The sequence below is a fragment of the Manis javanica genome, chromosome X, assembly GCF_040802235.1.
Source record: "Manis javanica isolate MJ-LG chromosome X, MJ_LKY, whole genome shotgun sequence".
Lineage (NCBI taxonomy): Eukaryota > Metazoa > Chordata > Mammalia > Pholidota > Manidae > Manis > Manis javanica.
Window position 1 is genome coordinate 95,098,052 of NC_133174.1, and position 20,942 is coordinate 95,118,993.

The following is a 20,942-nucleotide window of genomic DNA, read 5'->3' on the forward strand; positions in this document are numbered from 1 at the left end:
TAACCTGGAATTCAATGTCATTTCAGAACTTCCTGATTTATCTATATAATATTCCCGACCTTGAAACCAACTTGAGCACAAAGGTGGATTGAGACTAACTGGAAATAATGAACAATGTTCATTAATGCTAGGAGCGTTCTTATCTTTTTCTCTTTGGGTATCTGGAATTTGAGCATCGTGAGTTCTGACAGAGCAAAAACATATTCAGAAAGTGGGCAGTTCAGTTGATCCAATTTAATTTTCTTGAGTTCTGTCTTGCTCAATATGAAAGCGCTAAAATTTAACTCTTTCTCTCTTTTGATTGATTAAGGTCTTTTCTCCCTCACATATAATACTCTCATGATACATTTTATATACCATGTCATGTATTATCATACCAAATTGTATGTTTAATTTCTAACATCAAACTTAGAAAAGCTGAATTTAAAATTGTAACTGCCTATTTTATTCCAGCCTATTATTAAAATACAGTTCATTTACTACGCTAGTAGTTTTACTGGAGGAGTACACCACATGCATGCTCTCCTGAAGTTCACCAGGGATATGTGCTGTTGCTCATGATGTTGGCCTCTGCTATGGAGAAAGGAAGATCGCAGGCACCATGGAACATGGGAGTGTGATTTGAGACAAATCCATATTGATCAGCTGAGTGTAGGGCTATTCTTCCAAAGATGATGAGAGGGGAACAAAGTGTGCTCTAAGATGAAGGCTTAAAAGATTTATAATTGTTTTACCTTAGAATAAAGAAGTCTTAAAGGATGACTTACGAAAATGAGGTGTGTTTTGATGAAGAAGAATTGCTTTCTGTATTCAAAGAGAAATAGATGATTCTTTTAGGTTACATTTGAAGAACTTTGCTTTTAATTTTAGAGAATCATGTTCTGTGTAGGTTAGAGTTCACATCCCTAAGGCAAAGGCCTTGACTCGCTGTTCTCTTGAGGTTCCTTCAAATGCTAAGTTTCCACCTTTGGACTTAAAATCCTCTTCCATGGCACGCCATGTTGGCATGGGCTTTCCTGCTGACGTGCCTTTCCTCTTGGACTTTTTATCTTCATTTGTAATTATGTGTTGGGCATATGTCCTTCTTGGGAAAGAATGAGGGTAGAATGAAAGAAGTCCCTTGTTAAGTTGCTGGAATGGACATCCTTAACTATCTGAGTGGGCATGGCGATTTGCAACTTTGTCATCTGTCAGGCTATATAGTTACGCTGATTTTGTTGTCACTACTCAAAACATTTTTTGTCTACTGTTTGAGAATTCCTTTCAGAGCCCATGGCACGATCCAGATAACTACAGTTTTGACTTTATCTTTGAGAGTAACTTGCTTCTTTAAAACTATAAACATACATTTACATCCACATCTAAGTGTGGTAGTGCATTTTCAAGGAAAATCACATTATGATGGTAAAGTAACAGGATGTTTCTTTGGTTTTGCAACCAAACTGGGTATGGAGGCACATTAAAGAGAGAATTTAAAAAAAATTATAGTAGAGCCTAAAACAAAGCAAGTGAGTGGAAAAGATGGCTGGTGACCACTTTGGTGACTAAAGGAAAATATTCATTGAAAACTTAAAATTCCAAATAGCCTCATTATTATATCATACATATATCATCAGTTAACAAGGTAGAATCACAGAATCATGGAATGTCAGCTCTTAAAACCCCTGAGAGGTGCTTTAGTCTAGTGCCCTCACCCAAGCATCTATCATTCTCATTCTCCTTTCTACTGAAATATCATTCCAGGAAGACTGTCACTGAGCTCCCAAGAATAGCTTAGTTTCCCTTGTGCCTGGTCAGGCCCTAATAAATAGTAGACAATAAATATTCATTGAATGCATGAGTATATGAATATGTTTAGGGATTTGGAAGACTGTGACAGAAGTTACAGTGTCTTAAAGTTATTATCATAAATGTCCATGATTATGCAAAACTGGGGTAGAGGAGGGAAAGTAATCTGGTTATTGGAGCATTCTGATTGTTGAGATTCCAGGTAAGTGAGAGTTTTCTAGAAATAAATATAAAAAGATTGTCTCATCTCCTTGGGTATTAAAAAGGGCTGATTTTAAACTGTGTTTGCAATTTAACCCAAATTCAATTGTGACTGTTTCTTGCCCTTATAACTGCTAATTGCCGAGCACCATGTGGAATTGTTTGGCCTAGTACTGCTTTTGTAAGGAGCTGGCTATGCTCTGGGAAGAAGAGATCAGATCTGTGAAGAGAAATATTCTGCCGTATATCCAGTTTTCACATGATGTACACTTCATTCCTTGGGATCTGCATTTCCCACATGCTGACCCTGTGCACTATCCTCTCCATTTTCCTCCCTTTCCAGCATAGCTATACCCATGGGACAGAGACCTGACCTACCTTGGCCACACATGAAGAATTTATATGAGATCAAGTGCTAGGCAAGGACTCTAGACACCTGGATTCTAGTCCTAGCAATGTTGCTTACCACCTACGGGACTGTGGTTAAGTCACTTTCTCTCTCTGGGTCTTAGTATTCTTACCCAATAACAATAATGAGAGGTTTGGGCTTGTGCACATTGCTCTCCAACTGTGTCCTGTGTATTTCTAGGGGTTCATTGGAGGTGCTTCAGGTGTTAGTGCCAGGATCAGAGAGACAGACAGAATGAGGGGAGCTCTGGGTTCACCCACCCCACATGAACCACAGCATCCTTACTTTTATTGATATGCTGTGCTTCCCTGAAAGATTGGTTTGAAAACTATATTCAGTGACTTAGGAAGAGTGCATAGTAGATGTAATTCAGTTGTTAAGGCAGTTGAAATGACCCTACCTACTGTGTCAGAATTCAGTATTATTGGCTTGTGGTGTTGCTGATTGAATTGCATTGACCATGCAACAATCTGATCAGTTGCCATAAGGGACTATCTTGTTGGCCACCTGGCTGCCTCTACTCAGATTAACTCAGCAGTAGCTTTAGGTTAAAGATATGGAAATTATGAGCCCAGTAGTAGAAAAAGAGGCTTGTTTCCCTTCTTGTGGTGATTGTGATAGGGGGAGAAACAGTTCTTGGCAGGATTATATGGAGTTCTGTTAACACCCCCCACTGCAACCCCACCCCTTTCTCCAAAGGCTTAGAGCTGGACTTCCTATAAATGATTGCTTGCCTATATACTGAAAGCTAAATTGATCCAAGTAACAGAGTCACCCCCAGAGTGTACATTTTATCATTTTATTATCTCTCATCCTTTCAAACCCAATCGATCCTTCACTATAAGAAGTATGATTAGTGCTCCTAATAGGCTGACAAGAAGACATATAATACTCTGGAGATGGACCAGGAAAGGGGAGAATACATTGTGTTCTGAAATGTGTGTTTTATTTTCAGGTCCTCACTGATCTGTGGTTCAGAGTGTGATTGTTTTCAGTGGAAATGACCTGCTTTTCCCTAAGATTTTGTTATTACTATTTAGCACTGACTGTGTGTAGCATTTTCTGTTTGCCCAGTGGTTAGGGGTCATGTCAACAGTCCCTGCCCTCATTCTAACTTCACAGATGAGGAGCCAGAGGTCCAAGAAGGAGCTAGTGAGTTGGCCCAAGGTCACATGGTAAGTAAATAGCAGAGGTGAAGGTTACCAGCATCTAGTTTCCAGAAGCTGTCACATATATTCCGTCACTGGTTCCAATCTCCTCTGCAGGGACATGGTGCAGTACTAATAAAGCCTTCCACTAAGGTACTTGGAGGTGTTTACCCAAAATACCAAAATTTGGCCGGTGCTTTGCCCCAGTCTTTAGGGTTATGTGAAGAGCTCCTTCTGTGGCTTGGCCTTCTGGGAACAAAGTAGCAGATGCTTCAGACTTACTGCAAACTTGCAGTGGGGGTATGTTTGGTAGTGTAGCTCTTGTGACATTGTTCATTTGTAAAGCATCAAAAGTTGGGTGTCTAGGCATGGTATGGTAGAGAGATTCACCAAAAACTGCCTTATTTTATTGTGCCTTAATGAATGAAATGTGTCTGGGACTGCCTGTAGGGATGGATTGCATTTAGAGTTCGCCTGCAAATGCAGCTTCCATACTCTGATTTTCCGAAAGGGCTAGGGTAGCACTGTCTTTGGACTTATGGATTCTCAGTTTTGGCAGTCAAAATAGCTCCTGTTTTCCTCTTTGGCTCAAAGATCACCATTCTTTGGTTCAAAGGCATTTAAACCCATTTTAAAATGAGCAGAAAGAGAGGAAGGAAGACAAACACACAAAGAAAGAAATTATACATAGGCGGGCTAATAATTACTATGTGTAATTCAAGCTTCTAGGTTTATTTGTTCCATAAGTTATGGATTAAAACACTCACTTGTTTTCCAGACACATGCAAGAGGTAAAAGGATATTTATTCCCTTCTGATTCCTGTAACTGACAGAAATGGAGGAACCTTGAAAGTCCACTCAGACATTACCCCCAATCCTCCTCTTTTGAGAAGACTTCCATGATTAACTCAGCAGTGGGAAATTGTTCTTGTTCCATTCCAGCTGAGTTATTAAAACGTGTTCTCTCCTTGCTGTAAGATATGCTTTTATTCATTTGCACCTTTTCAGTATACATGCATTATTTCTCTGTAATGTAGGCACCTCTTGAGCCAAGTTACATAGCTACTTAGGAAATGGTAATAAAAAGAGGTTTGCTCTGGAGCCATATCCATCTGAACTTAAATCCACTGTATACAATAGGTAACTATCTATGAAACCTTGAGTATACTACTGAATCACCAGTGCTTTATCTGTAACTAAAGTAAAATATATTGAATGAGCACCTACACAGCACTTGGTATGTTATGCCTGATATGCAACAGATGGCAGTTGTTTTAGAGTTACGGCTGCTATTATATTCCTTAGATGACAATTTTCTTAGTTATTGTAGACAAAGTGAAAGTGATAGCAGTCCCATGGGGGGGCCTTTGGTTTTGTTTTTCTTTAGAGAAATCATGTTGTGTATGCTTAAGTTTAAAGGGTAGGACTAAGGCAGTAGGTTTAATTATTTCTCTCATTTCATTTCTTTCCTTTTCCATGGTCACCTGTAGTATTCTTTAGTGTTTAAGGTGTCATGAAATAATCATGTCATTTCATGAAAGATTACACAGAGGAATAAGATGGAATTGAGCATACATACAAATACTGGCCTCATTTTTCACTCTTGGCAAGTAGAGGCTGTTAAAGCATAACCTGAAAGCTTGTTAGATTTTGTGTAGAATGTTAAGAAATGTAAAAGGGAGGTAATAGAAGGTTCTTTTTGTTTTAGTGTCAAGAAATTCCCCAGGAAGGGTGTCCAATTTAAAAACCTATTGATCTAAGAGGAACTGAAAGTTTGGATGAATATTTTAGAATTTGTTTGCTTTCTCTGAGCTTCAGATATTCATGACCTGAAGTTTTCTGGGAAGGGTGAAAGTGCTAAGTAGACAGGGCACATGTAGCTAAGGTTCTCAGTCAGTTCCCTGAAGAAGGTAGCCCTGTACAGGAGGTGTGGGCTGGTCTTCAGGTCTCCCCCACAGCCCTCTATCTCTGACAATTTCTCTGTTCATACTGAGGATGGAGCCCTACTGGCTGACATAAAACCTACTCCCAGAGTTGCTAATCAGGCAAGGCAGAACTGAACAGTTGGGCATGGATTCTCCTAATGCAAAAAACAAGGTTCTTCTTTAAGGCTCACAACAACCCTGCAATAGGTGTATGTAAAATGAGAGATTCTATGGCCCAAAAAAGTTTGAAAATACTAGGCAAAAAATTAAGGGGGTTTCTTTATTGCAGAACTTCTCAGAGCCTTTAATATGCTAATTAGTGCTATGAACCTCAAGAAGGATTTAGAGTTTACTGCTTTCTCAAGTCTGCTGCAGCATGGAAACATTTTTTCTTTTTTTCCCCAAAGGACATCTGGAGAGATGCAACACCTTTTGGAACATGTTGTCCTACTGATTTCTTGTGGAATCCATGCTTATTATCCATGAAAACTGGTTTATGTTCTGTCTTTGCCCCAGCCTTGTCTTGTCCCTAAGTAAGCCACAATACCTAATCTTAAAACAACTTGTGGGTTTATATCTGCCCCCTGGAGAACTGGGTCTGTGCCCCTAATCTACTCAAGTCCAAGCCATCATTATCAATCATCCTTCACCTAGGCTATTGTAGTAGACTCCTAACTGATCTTCCAGCATCCCTTGTTTTCCTCTAAACCACTGTTCAGGCTGCAGCCGGAGATCCTGAACAAACACGCAAACAAAAAAAACAGAACCGCACCATAGTACTGTTTTATCAAAAAGGCTTTAAAACTTCCCATCATGCTCAATAACATTTTAACACCCTACCATGGCCTGCAGAACTCTGCATGCCCCAAACTCTGCCAATTCCTGCAGCCTCGTTGCCTACCATTCACCCCCCCAGGTTCCCTCTGCTGCAGCCACACTGTCATCTGGTGTTCAAGGCTAATTCCTCTTCAGGGCAGATTTTATTTCCTCTGTCTGGAATGTCCTTTCACCTGTCTTACTCCTACACATCCTTCATTTCTTTGCTTAAATGCTGCTTTTCAGAGAGATTGTCAGTAACCACCCCCCAAATTAGGGGTGCCTGGCTTTTCTTGGTTAGATAACATTATAGGGGTTTCTATATAGTAAGACTTCTCAGAGCCTTTGATATGTTATCCTGTATTACAAACTTCCAGAGACATGAAATGCCTTGTTATCTTCCTTCAGATCACTTACTACAATGTTTGTCTAATGTTTATCTTCCCACTAGACTCTGGGCTCTGCGAGGGCAGAGACCATGTATATCCACCCTCATTGGGTATACTCCCAGTGTGTAATGCAGTGCCTGGCACATGATAGGGATTCAGTGAACATTTGCTGAATGAATGAAGAAATGAGTATGATTTTTAGTCTTGCTGGTTTGCTGTTTTATAGTGGGGTTGCTGTGGAGTGATTAATATTTTTTCTATAATCTCTTCCTATTAGAGATTTTCCCTCCCATTTAAACCAGATCACTTTTGAAGGGAAAGCTAGAATTAGATCACTACTGATTGGTAACAATTGAGGGTTAGTGATAGCAATAACTGGTTTTTATATTTGTAAATTAATAATCTTTAAAAATTATTCTGTTGACTATTTTAGCATTTTGTATAATATTCTTTAATATTTGAACATTTTTATAATTAAAAGAATTCTTTAAAACTTATCCTTAGCTTTAAATGTTTTAAAACTTCTAGTTCAAACTAAAGTAACAGACCAAAATTATGCACTGCAACATTTGTTTCCCAATTAGCCACACCCATGGGAAGCCTGCCTTAGGCCATGAAGTCCAAGGCCCATGAGAGCCTGATAGCATCTGACCTTCAGAGTTGGCCTGAGGGCCCTGAAAGAAGGAAATACCTTTATGAATGCTGAGCCTGCAAATCCAAAAACCGTAGCATGAGTATACAATAAATATGTGTTGGCAGGTTTTTCTGTAAGGTGGTGGTGCTGTTACAGACATTCTTTCCTCTGATCCTCCTTATGACACATGGAACACATTTTCATCATTACCCAGCAGGTTAAAAGTTCAGTTGTGACCTATGGAACAGAACAGCTGACTGCACCCTGTGACAAAGGGATCATGACTTGGGCCGCATGAACTGGGCTCTTCAGCCAAACGAGGCACTTACTTGCTTGCCTAATTCTCTTAGTTTCCTGGGCCTCTTTGAGAGGCCTGGTACAGGTAGAGCTCCCCAAGGTCACTTACTGGTAATTAGATGGGGCAAGATGCCCAGTGTTAGTTCTTTGAGAAGGGCTGCTTCTAGAAGACTGCACCCCACCTGCACCCCTTACTCACCCCCCCCAAAATAAGGGTGGAAAGATGCAGACAAAGGAAACTCCCCCAGGAGGTTTTTGGTGTCTGTTATTAGCTATATCAAGTGCCATAGCACTGCTAGTACAGCTCCTGTAGTTTCTGTCCCATATTTTGGTTTCATTGGCACAGGCTTCACTAGGATATGCTAAAGGCTCATTGCTAGATGATTCGCCCTAACAAGAGAAAGATTCAACCTAATGAGAGAGTGTGCCTCATTAATGGCTTGGAAATTAAGCAGTCTCCATCTTACTAATCAATGCTAAGTGACTGACCTTCGTGGAGGCGGCAGCTCATTAGTAGAATACACACAGATGGTAATATGCTCAAAGGTATTTAAAATAAATGTGAAAAGAACTACATTAATAAGACAAACCTATCCCAACTGTCCATGACTTGGCTCTTGTTCCCTATGCTATCTGTATATAATTTGGTACACTTATTTATGAGAACGAATTTGCCTGATAATATCTACAGTTTTCAAATCTGTGTAGATAATGGATTCTAATCAATAGTCATAATAATTTGTTTTTATGAAATAAGTCTATAGGAAGAAGTGACTTATAACAGCTTTATTCAGTAACTCATTTATCTAAGGATAATTGCCTTGAGGGAGAAATGGATTCCAAGCCTAATTCCAATAAATGTTTATTTGGAATTGTATTTGACTATTTCTTCTTTTTCTTTCCTGTCAAATGCTTTCTCAAATGTGACCTGTTAATAAATTATCCCAGTATCTCCCAGGGCCTTGCTGAAGATGTTCATACTGAAATATTCCATAAATAAGCTTGCGTTTCTCTGACAGCAAGCCAGTAGTGACATCAGAGATGGCATGACTATATTTCAAACAGGACAATGCATGTGACAGCCAATTTGCTAGCACTATTCTTATCCCATACTTGCCAAGCTACTGCAAAAGCGTAAGTGGTAATGCATAGGTAATTTAAAAATCTTGTATCTCATTTCTTTCACTCAGTCAATCTGTCATTCTTCAGAAGCAATTTGAAGACTGCAGTGAGTTGAAATGACATCATACCCTCATGTCTTTTCTTCACCTTGCCCATGCTTTAAGATTTCCTTTCTTGTTCATCTCCCTCCTCAGCAATTCCTGGGGGTCCCTTTAGTTTTATTTAGATAAGAAACACCCTAAGGGGAAGATCTTTACTGCTTGTTTGGTGAAGTGCAACATTTGCTCACAGTTCTCTGCCCCTGATAAGTAGAATTAGGAAATGTGTCTTGGAGTAGAGCCAAACATGACGCAAAGACATCCAGACAGCCTGTTCTCTATGCCTTTTGCTTAGGAGAGTGGTGCTGTGACAATACAATGGCCCTGGGTCACTTGTAACTGGTTGAAGGCCCAGAGGTAGAGGGGTTTAAAAGTCTGGAGAGCAATGTGCAAGAATGGAGATTGGCTCTTTTGCATATTTCCCCCATAAAGATTGGTAGATTGTAAGATCTGCAGTCATAGTGGTCCAGGATATTCACTAGCTTTCAATTAATAAGGCTGAAGAATGAAACCAGCCATTTTAACAGAGCTCTACAAGGTCTCCCTGTGCATCATATTTCTTAAAGCAGACACTGCCTTTTGCCCCCTCGGGGCCTGCCTTCTCCATGGAGCCGCCTTTCCTTAATCTACCTCCCTGTTAATTTTTCTTCTTCATCGTCCTCTACCAGAGCCTAATCAGTATGGAAGAACAATACTTTAAAGTTCAACCATGTTGGATGCTCAGTGTCACCTCAGTAGTGAAAACAGGCTCATTTATACCTTAGACATATAGTCGTTTTCTTTTAACTCCAAGGGTCTTAGTCTGTTTATTTGTTGAAATTTTGCTAGCTGACAGATAAGACAAATGAATATAATCCCTGTGTAAATTTACAAATTTTAGTGACATTTCTATCCATTAAAGTTTGACCTGAAAAGATAACAGTGATCTTAATACATTAAGTTAGTCCATGCATTTTGTTTTAGCTTTATAGACAGAGGTACATCATAAGTATTTCTCTTAAAATCAAAATGAGCTGTAAACATCTGTACTGAGTCTCTAGAAAGGAATTAGGTTTGCCAGAGAGAGTTGAAACAAAGATACCATTGCTGTCCTCTGCTACTCTGAATTCTGTTCCAAGATAGGTAAGAGAAGACTGAGTTTTGGCCTTGATCATCTTTTTTTTTTTCAGTGGTGGTCTGTGTGAGCCCCCTGTGTCTGAATGGTAATGATACGTTGAGGAGCCAGAAGCATTCATCCAGACAGAACAAAGAACCAAACAACTAGCTCTTCTCCAGTACCACATGGCCTTACCTTACAGAAAGGGAAACCAATGTGTAGTTAGGCACAGTAGCTGGGCCAAGGCCACTCCACAAGGGAGCAGTGGAATCTTGCTCTTTCTTGTGTATTACTGGTTAAAACATAACTGTTCTGAAGGTCTATTAATATTATCTCATTCCTTGCTTTAGGGGATATCTCTTAAATGAATGGTGCCTCAGTTTCCCCTTTAGAAAGATGAGGCAAATAACATTAATTTACTCACTTTTTTATTCAGCAAAAATATTCTGAGCACTAAAAAGATGGAAGTAAGATATAGTCCATATCAGAAGATATGCACTGCCTTTTGCTGTAGGAAAGATATACACAAAGATTATAATAGAATTCAGTTAGAGCTATAATAAAGTTTAGAATAAAATGCTGTAGGAAGATTGTATTGTTAAAGGAGAGGCAGATTTGACAAACTATTGAGCCCTCTGAAACATGTAGGGAGTTGTGGGAGCTGTATACTAAAATAAAATGAACAAAACAGCAGTAGACTCATAGACACACAGAAGTGACTGGTTGTTAACATGGGGAAGGGGCTGGGGTGGGTGGGTGAAGTAGGTGATGGAGATAAAGAGGCACAAACTCTCAGTCATAATAGAACTTTGTCACAGGGACAAAAGTACAGCATAGAGAATATAGTCAGTAGTTCTATAAAATCTGTGTTGCCACTAGTAACTGCACTAACTGTTGAATCACTATACTCAAAACCAATATAATATTGCATATTGACTATACTTCAAAAAAATTATTTTAAAACCTCTATCATAATCTAAAAAAGAACATAACATACAAACATATAGTTTTTCCATTTCTGTTTCCTCCCCATCTAGTTCTGAGTTTGAGTGTGGCCCTGGCATTTGTACATGGGATCAGAGATCATCAAACCATTTGAAAAATTGGCAAGGTTGGCTAGATGCTTTTTTTAAAATTAAGCTATCATTGATATACACTCTTATGAAGTTTCACATGAAAATCAATGTGGTTAGTACATTCACACATATTATGGACTCCCCTTCCACAGCCCATTGCAGTCACTGTCCATCAGTGTAGTAAGATGCCACAGAGTGACTACTTGTCTTCTCTGTGCTACACTGTCTTCCCTGTGATCCTCCACACACAACATGTGTACTAATCATAATACCCTTCAAGCCCTTTCTCCCTCCCTCCCCACCCGCCTTTCCCCATCCCTACCCTTTGGTAACTGCTAGTCCCTTCTTGGAGTCTGTGAGTCTGCTGCTGTTTTGTTCCTTCAGTTTTGCTTGATTGTTACACTCCACAAATGAGGAAAATCATTTGGTACTTGTCTTTCTCTGCCTGGCTTATTTCACTGAGCATAATATACTCCAGCTCCATCCATGTTGTTGCAAATGGTAGGATTTATTTATTTCTTACGGGTGAATAGTATTCCATAGTGTATATGTACCACTTCTTCTTTATCCATTCACCTACTGATAGACACTTAGGTTGCTTCCATATCTTGGCTATTGTAAATAGTGCTGTGATAAACATAGGGGTGCATATGTCTTTTTGAATCTGAGAACTTGTATTCTTTGGGTAAATTCCTAGAGTGGGATTCCTGGGTCAAATGGTATTTCTATTTTTAGTTTTTTGAGGAACCTTCATGTTGCTTTCCACAATGGTTGAACTAGCTTACATTCCCACCAGCAGAGTAGGAGGGTTCCCCTTTCTCTGCATCCTCGCCAGCATTTGTTGTTACTTGTCTTTTCAATCTGGTCATCCTAACTGGTGTGAGGTGATATCTCATTGAGGTTTTTATTTGCATTTCCCTGATAATTTAGTGATATGGAGCATCTTTTCATGTTCCTGTTGGCCATCTGAATTTCTTCTTTGGAGAATTGTCTCTTTATATCCTCTGCCCATTTTTTAATTGGGTTATTTGTTATTTGGGTGTTCAGGTGTGTGAGTTCTTTATATATTTTGGATGTTAACACCTTATCAGATGAGTTATTTATGAGTATATTCTCTCCCATACTGTAGGATGCCTTTTTGTTTTGTTGATGGTGTCCTTTGCCGAACAGAAGCTTTTTAGTTTGATGTAGTCCCATGTGTTCATTTTGCTTTTGTTTCCCTCGCTCGAGGAGATGTGTTCAGGAAAAAGTTGCTCATATTTATATATTCAGCAGATTATTGCCTATGTTGTCTTCCAGGACTTTTATGGTTTCATGAGTTACATTCAGGTCTTTGATCCATTTCGAGTTTACTTTTGTGTATGGGGTTAGACAATAATCCAGTTTCATTCTCTTACATGTAGCTGTCCAGTTTTGCCAACACCAGCTGTTGAAGAGGCTGTCATTTCCTCATTGTATATCCATGGCTTTTTTATTGTGTATTAGTTGACTTTATATGTTTGGGTTTCTATTTGGGCTCTCTATTCTGTTCCATTGATCTGTGGGTCTGTTCTTGTTCCAGTACAAAACTGGTCTGTTCAGGTTTTCTGTTTTTTTCCTGGGTCAGTCATGGAAGGTTGTATTTTTCTAGAAAGTTGTCCATTTCTTCTAGGTTATCCAGTTTGTTATCATATACTTTTTCATAGTATTCTCTCATAATTCTTTGTATTTCTGTGGTGTCCATAGTGATTTTTGCCTTTCTCATTTCTGATTCTGTTTATTTGTGTAGACTCTCTTTTTTTCTTGATAAGTCTGGCTTGGGGTTTATCTATTTTGTTTATTTTCTCAAAGAATCAGCTCCTGCTTTCATTGATTCTTTCTATTGTTTTATTCTCGATTTTATTCATTTCTGCTCAAATCTTTATTATGTCCCTTCTACTGACTTTGGGCCTCATTTGTTCTTCTTTTTCCATTTTCATTAATTGTAAGTTTAGACTGTTCATATGGGATTGTTCTTCTTTCCTGAGGTAGGCCTGTATTGCAGTATACTTTCCTCTTAGCACGGCTTTCACTGCATCCCATGGATTTTGCAATGTAGAATTGTTATTGTCATTTATGTCTGTATATTACTTGATCTCTGTTTTTATTTGGTCATTGATCCATTTGTTATTTAGGAGCATGTTGTGAAGCCTCCATGTGTTTCTGGGATTTTTCATTTTCTTTGCATAATTTATTACTAGTTTCATATCTTTGTGGTCTGAGAAACTGATTGGTAAAATTTCAGTCTTTTATAATTTACTGAGGCTCTTTTTGTGGCCTAGTATACGATCTATTCTTCAAAGTGTTCCATGTGCACTTGAGAAGAATGTGTTTTCTGCTGCTTTTGGGTGTAGAGTTCTGTAGATGTCTGTTAGGTCCATCTCTTCTAATGTGTTGTTCAGTGCCTCTGTGTCCTTACTTATTTTCTGTCTGGTTAATCTGTCCTTCAGAGTGAGTGGAGTGTTGAACTCTTCTAGAATGAATGCATTGCATTCTATTTTCCCTTTTAATTCAGTTAGTATTTGTTTCACATACGTAGGTGCTCCTGTGTTGGGAGCACAGATATTTAAAATGGTTGTATCTTCTTGTTGGATTAACCCCTTTATCATTATGTAATGTCCTTTGTCTCATTACTTTATTTGTTTTGAAGTCTATTTTGTCTGTTACAAGTCCAGCAACTCCTGCTTTTTTCTCCCTACTCCCTATTAGTTGCATGAAATATCTTTTTCCATCCCTTCACTTTTAGTCTGTGTAAACACCCAGGGAGCAAAAAAACCAGTGGGAGAGAGAACACAGATGGGGTGAGTAGAGCGAGCAAGATGTTGGTTGTACCCCAGCCTGGCCCAGGGACTAGGTCTGAATTCTATAGCAAGTGGGCTTTTGGAACAAGACATTACCAAAGGAAAGGGGCCCTGCTAATAAAAGCAATATGTTAGAATATGAGATATGTTACCACAGAACATGAGAGCAGGTATCCATGCTACCCAGGGGGCACCTAGAAAGCCTTAACTAAAGGCAGAAATGAGGCTTTATCGTCTCAAGGCCCAGGCCCTTCCCCTTCTTTGATCCACCTTTTCTCCCCCTTAAACACAGTCTGGAGATAAGTCTATTGTCTCTCTTTACTCTGTTTATTTTTATCATTTTTTATTGTGGAAGATTTCAAACCTACACAGAGGTTTAGAGAATAATACTAGTAACGTCTATGGACCTGTCTTGCTTCTGGGTTTCAGCCCTGGAAAAGTTCACTATGGATTCAATGAGACCAAACACATGACAGTGGAACATTCTTGGAGTAAAAGAGTTGTACCCAACTTTATTTCCATGGTGGCAGGTCAATCACTAAAATGCCGTTCACTCAGATTGAGTCTGCATGCAGTAAGCCAGTCTATGCCTCTGGGTCTCACTGCCTCGAGAGCCGTCTTAGTCTCTGTCCTCAGTGCTACCACCACTCCAGTCTCTGCTCTATTGCAGGCTTGCAGCCCTGCAGCCATGCCACTATGCCACTGTGTTGCCCAGAGCATTGGGTGGAGCTCTTTATATAGAGTCAGTAACAACACATATGTGTAGTGAGCAAGCTGACCAGGACCAGGTGAGAATCCTGGCCATAGGAACCTTCACTTTATCCACACTTCACCCCTCCAAGATTCTTCCCTCTCAGTCTATGTGCCCTCAATCTTCTGCAGTGGTCCCTGTGTGAGGAAGCTGTAACATTGTAACTAAATTCCATAACAACAGAGGCTATAACAATATACAAATAACAAAAATTACAACAGATTATAATAACCCTCAAGCCTGAGGAGATCCATTGCCACCAAGTGGTCATCCTGGCTGTAATCAAACCAGTTCTACTCAAATGAGTTAACCAAAAGGGCCATATGTGTGCCTTACAGTGTCCACCTTCTCCAGCCTCTCCAGCAGAAAGTCTTGCAGACACACAGGCCGATCTTGTTGCTCTGTTTCTGGCCTCTGTTTCTTCAGCTTCAGTAGCCAGAACTTCTGGTCCAGTTTCAATTGTTGCCACAGGTCCAGTGAGATTCCATTTGACTTTCCGTCCAATTTCTTTCGGACTACTCCTGCCTTTATCACATCAGCTCACATCTGGGTCCTCGTGAACTTTATGGGGCCATTTAAATTCTTACTTTGAGTAGAAGACCATATTTCCTTTTGGCTTTCATTGCTTGAGCCTGAGTATAGGAGCAGAGCATAGAGTGCTCCACATCCTAGAGAGGGGGCTGCACCTCTCCTTGAAGAACCCATGGTTGCCAAGTCTCTATTTTCTTTTGGGCTTTCCACCAGCTTTCAAATAGGTGGGGTTTCAGTTGAGGAAGGACTGATGCCTCTGGCACTGGCAGAGCCTCCACCCCCACCTGTTCATCAGACCTCCACTCCTCCATTTCTGGGGCTGAGGGCTCCACTACATCCTTCACCTGCCCTATAGCACCTAGCAGCCTGCACTCTCATGTTGCTGCTTCTCAGGCCGCTGCTCCTTCTCATACTGCTTTCTCTCTGGCTACCATGACATCTTTTACCATTTCCACAGCACCTCATACTGACACCATTTCAGTTACCAGCAAATTTTTTACCTCCTCAACAGCACCTTGCAGCTCATATTCTCGAGCTGGCTCTTCTCATGCTTCCTGCAGGAGGGCATCTTATTTCACTTTCGGCTTGTCTCAGCATTGTGAGAAAACTCCCCACCATTCCAGCGGCCTCATGGGCACTGTTTCTCTAAGGAATTCCTGTTTTGCTGAGGGCCAACTTCACTACCTCAGGTGTTGCCTCCACCCCTTCTCAGTCTTGTGGGTGGAGCCCAGTCCCCTAGGAGGCAAGCCATGTTGGACCACATGTCCACTGAGGGACACTTGGATGTGTCCCCATCCATAGGTATAGCCCATTGAAACACTCCTCCCATGAGGACAGCCTGTTCTCTTTTTCAGTCAACAGTGAATCCTGCTGACAGTCGCCAATTGTCCTGAGAATGGGTTTCGGCCCCGGACAAGTTCACTATGGATTCAATGAGACCAAACACATGAAAGTGGAACATTCTTGGAGTGAAGGGCTTTATGCCCAACTTTATTCCTACTATGGCAGGTCAGTCACTAGAATCCTGCCCACTCAGAGCGAGTCTGCATGCAGCAAGTCAGTCTCTGACTCTGGGCCTCTCTGCCCACACAGCCATCTCAGTCTCTGTCCTTGGTGCTGCCACCACTCCAGCTTCTGCTCTCCTACAGCCTTGCAGCCGTGTAGCAGCTGTGCCACCATATCTCCCAGAGCACTGGGAGGAGCTTTTTTTTTTTTTGAGAGGGCATCTCTCATATTTATTGATCAAATGGTTGTTAACAACAATAAAATTCTGTGTAGGGGACTCAATGCACAATCATTAATCAACCCCAAGCCTAGTTCTTAACAGTCTCCAATCTTCTGAAGCATAATGAACAAGTTCTTACATGGTGAACAAATTCTTACATAGTGAATAAGTTCTTACATGGTGAACAGTGTAAGGGCAGTTATCACAGAAACTTTCGGTTTTGATCACACATTCTGACCTATAAACAATCACGTCAAATATCAATATTTATTTGATTTTTATACTTGATTTATATGTGAATCCCACATTTCTCCCTTATTATTGTTATTACTATTATTATTATTTTTAATAAAATGCTGAAGTGGTAGGTAGATGCAAGATAAAGTTAGAAACAGTTTAGTGCTGTAAGAGGGCAAGTGTAGATGATCAGGTGTGTGCCTATAGATTATTAATCCAAGCTAGACAAGGGCAACAAAACATCCATGGATGCAGAAGATTTCTCTCAAAACAGGGGGGGTGGGGTTATAAGCCTCACCTCTGTTGATCCCCAATTTCTCACCTGAGTCCCCCCTGCGACTGTGCCTGTCCTAGGTTGTTCCTCCCTTGAGGAATCTTACCCTCTTACCCGTCTCTGGCTAACCAGTCATTTTCCGGGGCCATACAGGGAAATGTAAAGTTGGTAAGTGAGAGAGAAGAAATATTCTTTGAAAAGGTTAGCTTTTTACTTCTTTGCAGATTTATGCCCTGTGGCTTCTATGCCCAGCATTTGTCTTGAGGTATCTTTACCACTTGGAAGAATTATAACACTTGGTAATTTTGATATGAGGCACAAATTCTACTAAAGGGTTGTAATTAGGAAGGAAGAAGAAAAGTTATAGAAGTAGCAGACGGAAGAAAACATGGGAAGATTGATTATTTCTTTGACATATCTTCTTGTAGAGTAACATAAGCATGTATAGGTATTAAACTAATTAAATTGCGTATACACATTAACATAATAGGAATACAGCTGCATAACAAAAGCAGACCTACAATTACCAGCCATATCCAGTGAAACCAAGAAAACCAGTTAGGCACCCTAGGCATTTGTGAAAACTTATCAATAATATGATGGATATTATATAACTCAATTTGAATAGTTTGAGAAAAATCAGACAAATAAAAACACATTCCTGGGAACTGTTCACCTCCCATATGTTCTTTTTACAGTAGATAGTCTATAGTCGCACGATTTTGGAGCGCTGCAACTTGCACTTCTCCTAATTCTTGGTTGAGTTCCAACAGTATAGATCCAGTCAAATTTGTTGTTTTACTGTATGCACAGGCCAGCTTAGATATCTCCTTCTTCATTCCCATGGCAAGTTCAGGAACCGGTGGGATGAATGCAGCTACAACTGCAACAGCACCAGGATCTTTGTTGAAGTTTTTTGATGTTCATCTTCTGGAATGACTCTTCCAGAGAATGTTGATATTGGAAGTTCTTCTTCATATCGTATCTTAATTCGTTTTCTGGGTAGCCAAATTAGGCTTTGATCCTCAATTATCTTTTAAAAGGAAGCAGAATAAAGATATTTACAGATGAACAAAATCTAAGGATTTGTTGCTAGCACATGTGCCTTACAAAGACTGAATATAGTTCTCTAGGATGAAAGCAAGCAAAACATGAAAATTCAAATCCACACATACATAAAAACAAAGACTGTTTACAAAAGTAATTTTTCAATTATAAAAGATTGCATATAAGCATTTATTTCTTAACTTCATTAAAAAGTACATGAAACAATATATATATTAGGTATTGTCCTAATAGTATTTTAGGTATACCGGGTATTGTTCCATTTTTTATGTTTAAGAGTGAGTGGTCAAATGAAACAATTTATCCTCTACCTTAGAAGGGAATATCTTTATATGCCCAATACCATTGGACCCCTAGACATTTCACTGAGGTGGAGGGCCCCTGAATTTTTGTTGGATATGTTTCCTATCATCTGACACTCAAATAATTTATCAGTTTGAGAGTAGCTGCTACTTTTTGCCCTGTGGCTTTTATGCCCAGCATTTGTCTTGAGGTATCTTTACCACTTGGAAGAATTATGATACTTGGTAATTTCGTTATGAGGCACAAATTCTACTTAAGGGTTGTAATTAGGAAGGAAGAAGAAAAGCTATAGACGTAGCAGATGGAAGAAAACATGGGAAGATTGATTATTTCTTTGACATATCTTCTTGTAGAGTAACATAAGCATGTATAGGTTTTAAACTACTAATTAAATTGCGTACACACATTAACATAATAGGGATACAGCTATATAACCAAAGCAGACCGACAATTACCAGCCATCTCCAATGAAACCAAAAAGACCAGTTAGGCACCCACATTCCTGGGAACTGTTCACATCCCATATGTTCTTTTAACAGTAGATAGTCTGTAGTCGCAAGATTTTGGAGCGCTGCAACTTGCACTTCTCCTGATTCTTGGTTGAGTTCCAACAGTATAGATCCAGTCAAATTTGTTATTTTACTGTATGCACAGGCCAGCTTAGATACCTCTTTCTTCATTCGAATGGCAAGTCCAGGAACTAGTGGGATGAATGCAGCTACAACTGCAATAGCGCCAGGATCTTTGTTGAAGTTTTTTGATGTCCATCTTCTGGAATGACTCTTCCAGAGAATGTTGATGTTGGAAGTTCTTCTTCATATCATATCTTAATTCGTTTTCTGGGTAGCCAAAGTAGGCTTTGATCCTCTGTATAAACACAAACAAACCCTTTGCCCACACATTGATATGCCCTTTATACCATTGTGAAGAACTTATTGGAGATCACCACACAGGAACTGCTTTTTTTTTAAGAGAAAAGAATATTATCAGAAAAATGTACTTCCATAGCTGATCATCTGACACCCTTTAAATGATCAAAATTAAGGATATTTAAAGCATGCGTTAATTGTTGATTTACAGTTAGTTTTATCCTATCAGTAATCCCCCTTTTCTTTCCTTTTTCCTTTTTTATTTTTTTGTTATAATTTATCTACAATTACATTAAGAATATTATGTTTACTAGGCTCTCACCTATACCAGGTCCCCCCCACAAACCCCTTTGTAGTCACTGTCCATCAGCATAGCAAAATGTTGTAGAATCACTACTTGTCTTCTCTCTGTTGCACAGCCCTCCCCTTTCTCCCACCCCCCACATTATGCATGCTAATCATAATACCCCTTTTCTTCTTCCCCCACCTTATCCCTCCCTACCCATCCTCCCCAGTCCCTTTCCCTTTGGTACCTGTTAGTCTTGGGTTCTGTGATTCTGCTGCTGTTTTGTTCCTTCAGTTTTTCCTTTGTTCTTATACTCCACAGATGAGTAAAATCATTTGGTATTTCTCTTTCTCCACTTGGCTTATTTCACTGAGCATAATACTCTCCAGCTCCATCCATGTTGCTGCAAGTGGTAGGATTTGCCCTCTTCTTATGGCTGAGTAGTATTCCATTGTGTATATGTACCACATATTCTTTATCCATTCATCTACCATTGGACATTTAGGTTGCTTCCAATTCTTGGCTATTGTAAATAGTGCTGCAATAAACATAGAGGTGCATCTGTCTTTTTCAAACTTGAGTGCTGCGTTCTTAGGGTAAATTCCTAGGAGTGGTATTCCTGGGTTGAATGGTAAGTCTATTTTGAGCATTTTGAGGAACCTCCATACTGCTTTCCACAACGGATGAAATAATTTACATTCCCACCAGCAGTGTAGGAGGGTTCCCCTTTCTCCACAGCCTCGCCAACATTTGTTGTTTGTCTTTTGGATGGTGGTGATCCTTACTGGTGGGGGGTGATACCTCATTGTGGTTTTAATTTGCATTTCTCTGATAATTAGCGATGTGGAGCATCTTTTCATGTGTCTGTTCGGCATCTGTATTTCTTTTTTGGAAAACTGTTCAGTTCCTGTGCCCATTTTTTAATTGGATTATTTGTTTTTTGTTTGTTGAGGTGTGTGAGCTCTTTATATATTTTGGACGTCAAGCCTTTATTGGATCTGTCATTTACAAATATATTCTCCCATACTGTAGGGTACCTTTTTGTTCTGTTGATGGTGTCCTTTGCTGTACAGAAGCTTTTCAGCTTAATATAGTCCCACTGTTCATTTCTGCTATTGTTTTCCTTGCCTGGGGAAATATGTTCAAGAAGAGGTCACTCATGTTTATGTCTAAGAGGTTTTTGCCTATGTTTTTTTCTAAGAGGTTTATGGTTTCATGACTTACATTCAGGTCTTTGATCCATTTTGAATTTACTTTTGTGTATGGGGTTAGACAATGGTCTAGTTTCATTCTCTTACATGTAGCTGTCCAGTTTTGCCAGCACTATCTGTTGAAGAGACTGTCATTTTGCCATTGTACATACATGGCTCCTTTAACAAATATTAATTGACCATATATGTTTGGGTTAATGTCTGGAGTCTCTAATCTGTTCCACTGGTCTGTGGCTCTGTTCTTGTGCCAGTACCAAATTGTCTTGATTACTATGGCTTTGTAGTAGAGCTTGAAGTTGGGGAGTGAGATCCCCCTACTTTATTCTTCTTTCTCAGGATTGCTTTGGCAATTCGAGTTCTTTGGTGTTTCCA

General features: G+C 39.7%; 1 protein-coding gene across 1 annotated transcript in view; it reads left to right on the forward strand.

Moving 5' to 3' along the window:
* Positions 1–20,942, forward strand: part of IL1RAPL2 (interleukin 1 receptor accessory protein like 2) — a 1,159,060-nt gene that overhangs the window by 75,050 nt on the left and 1,063,068 nt on the right. The window lies entirely within an intron of this gene.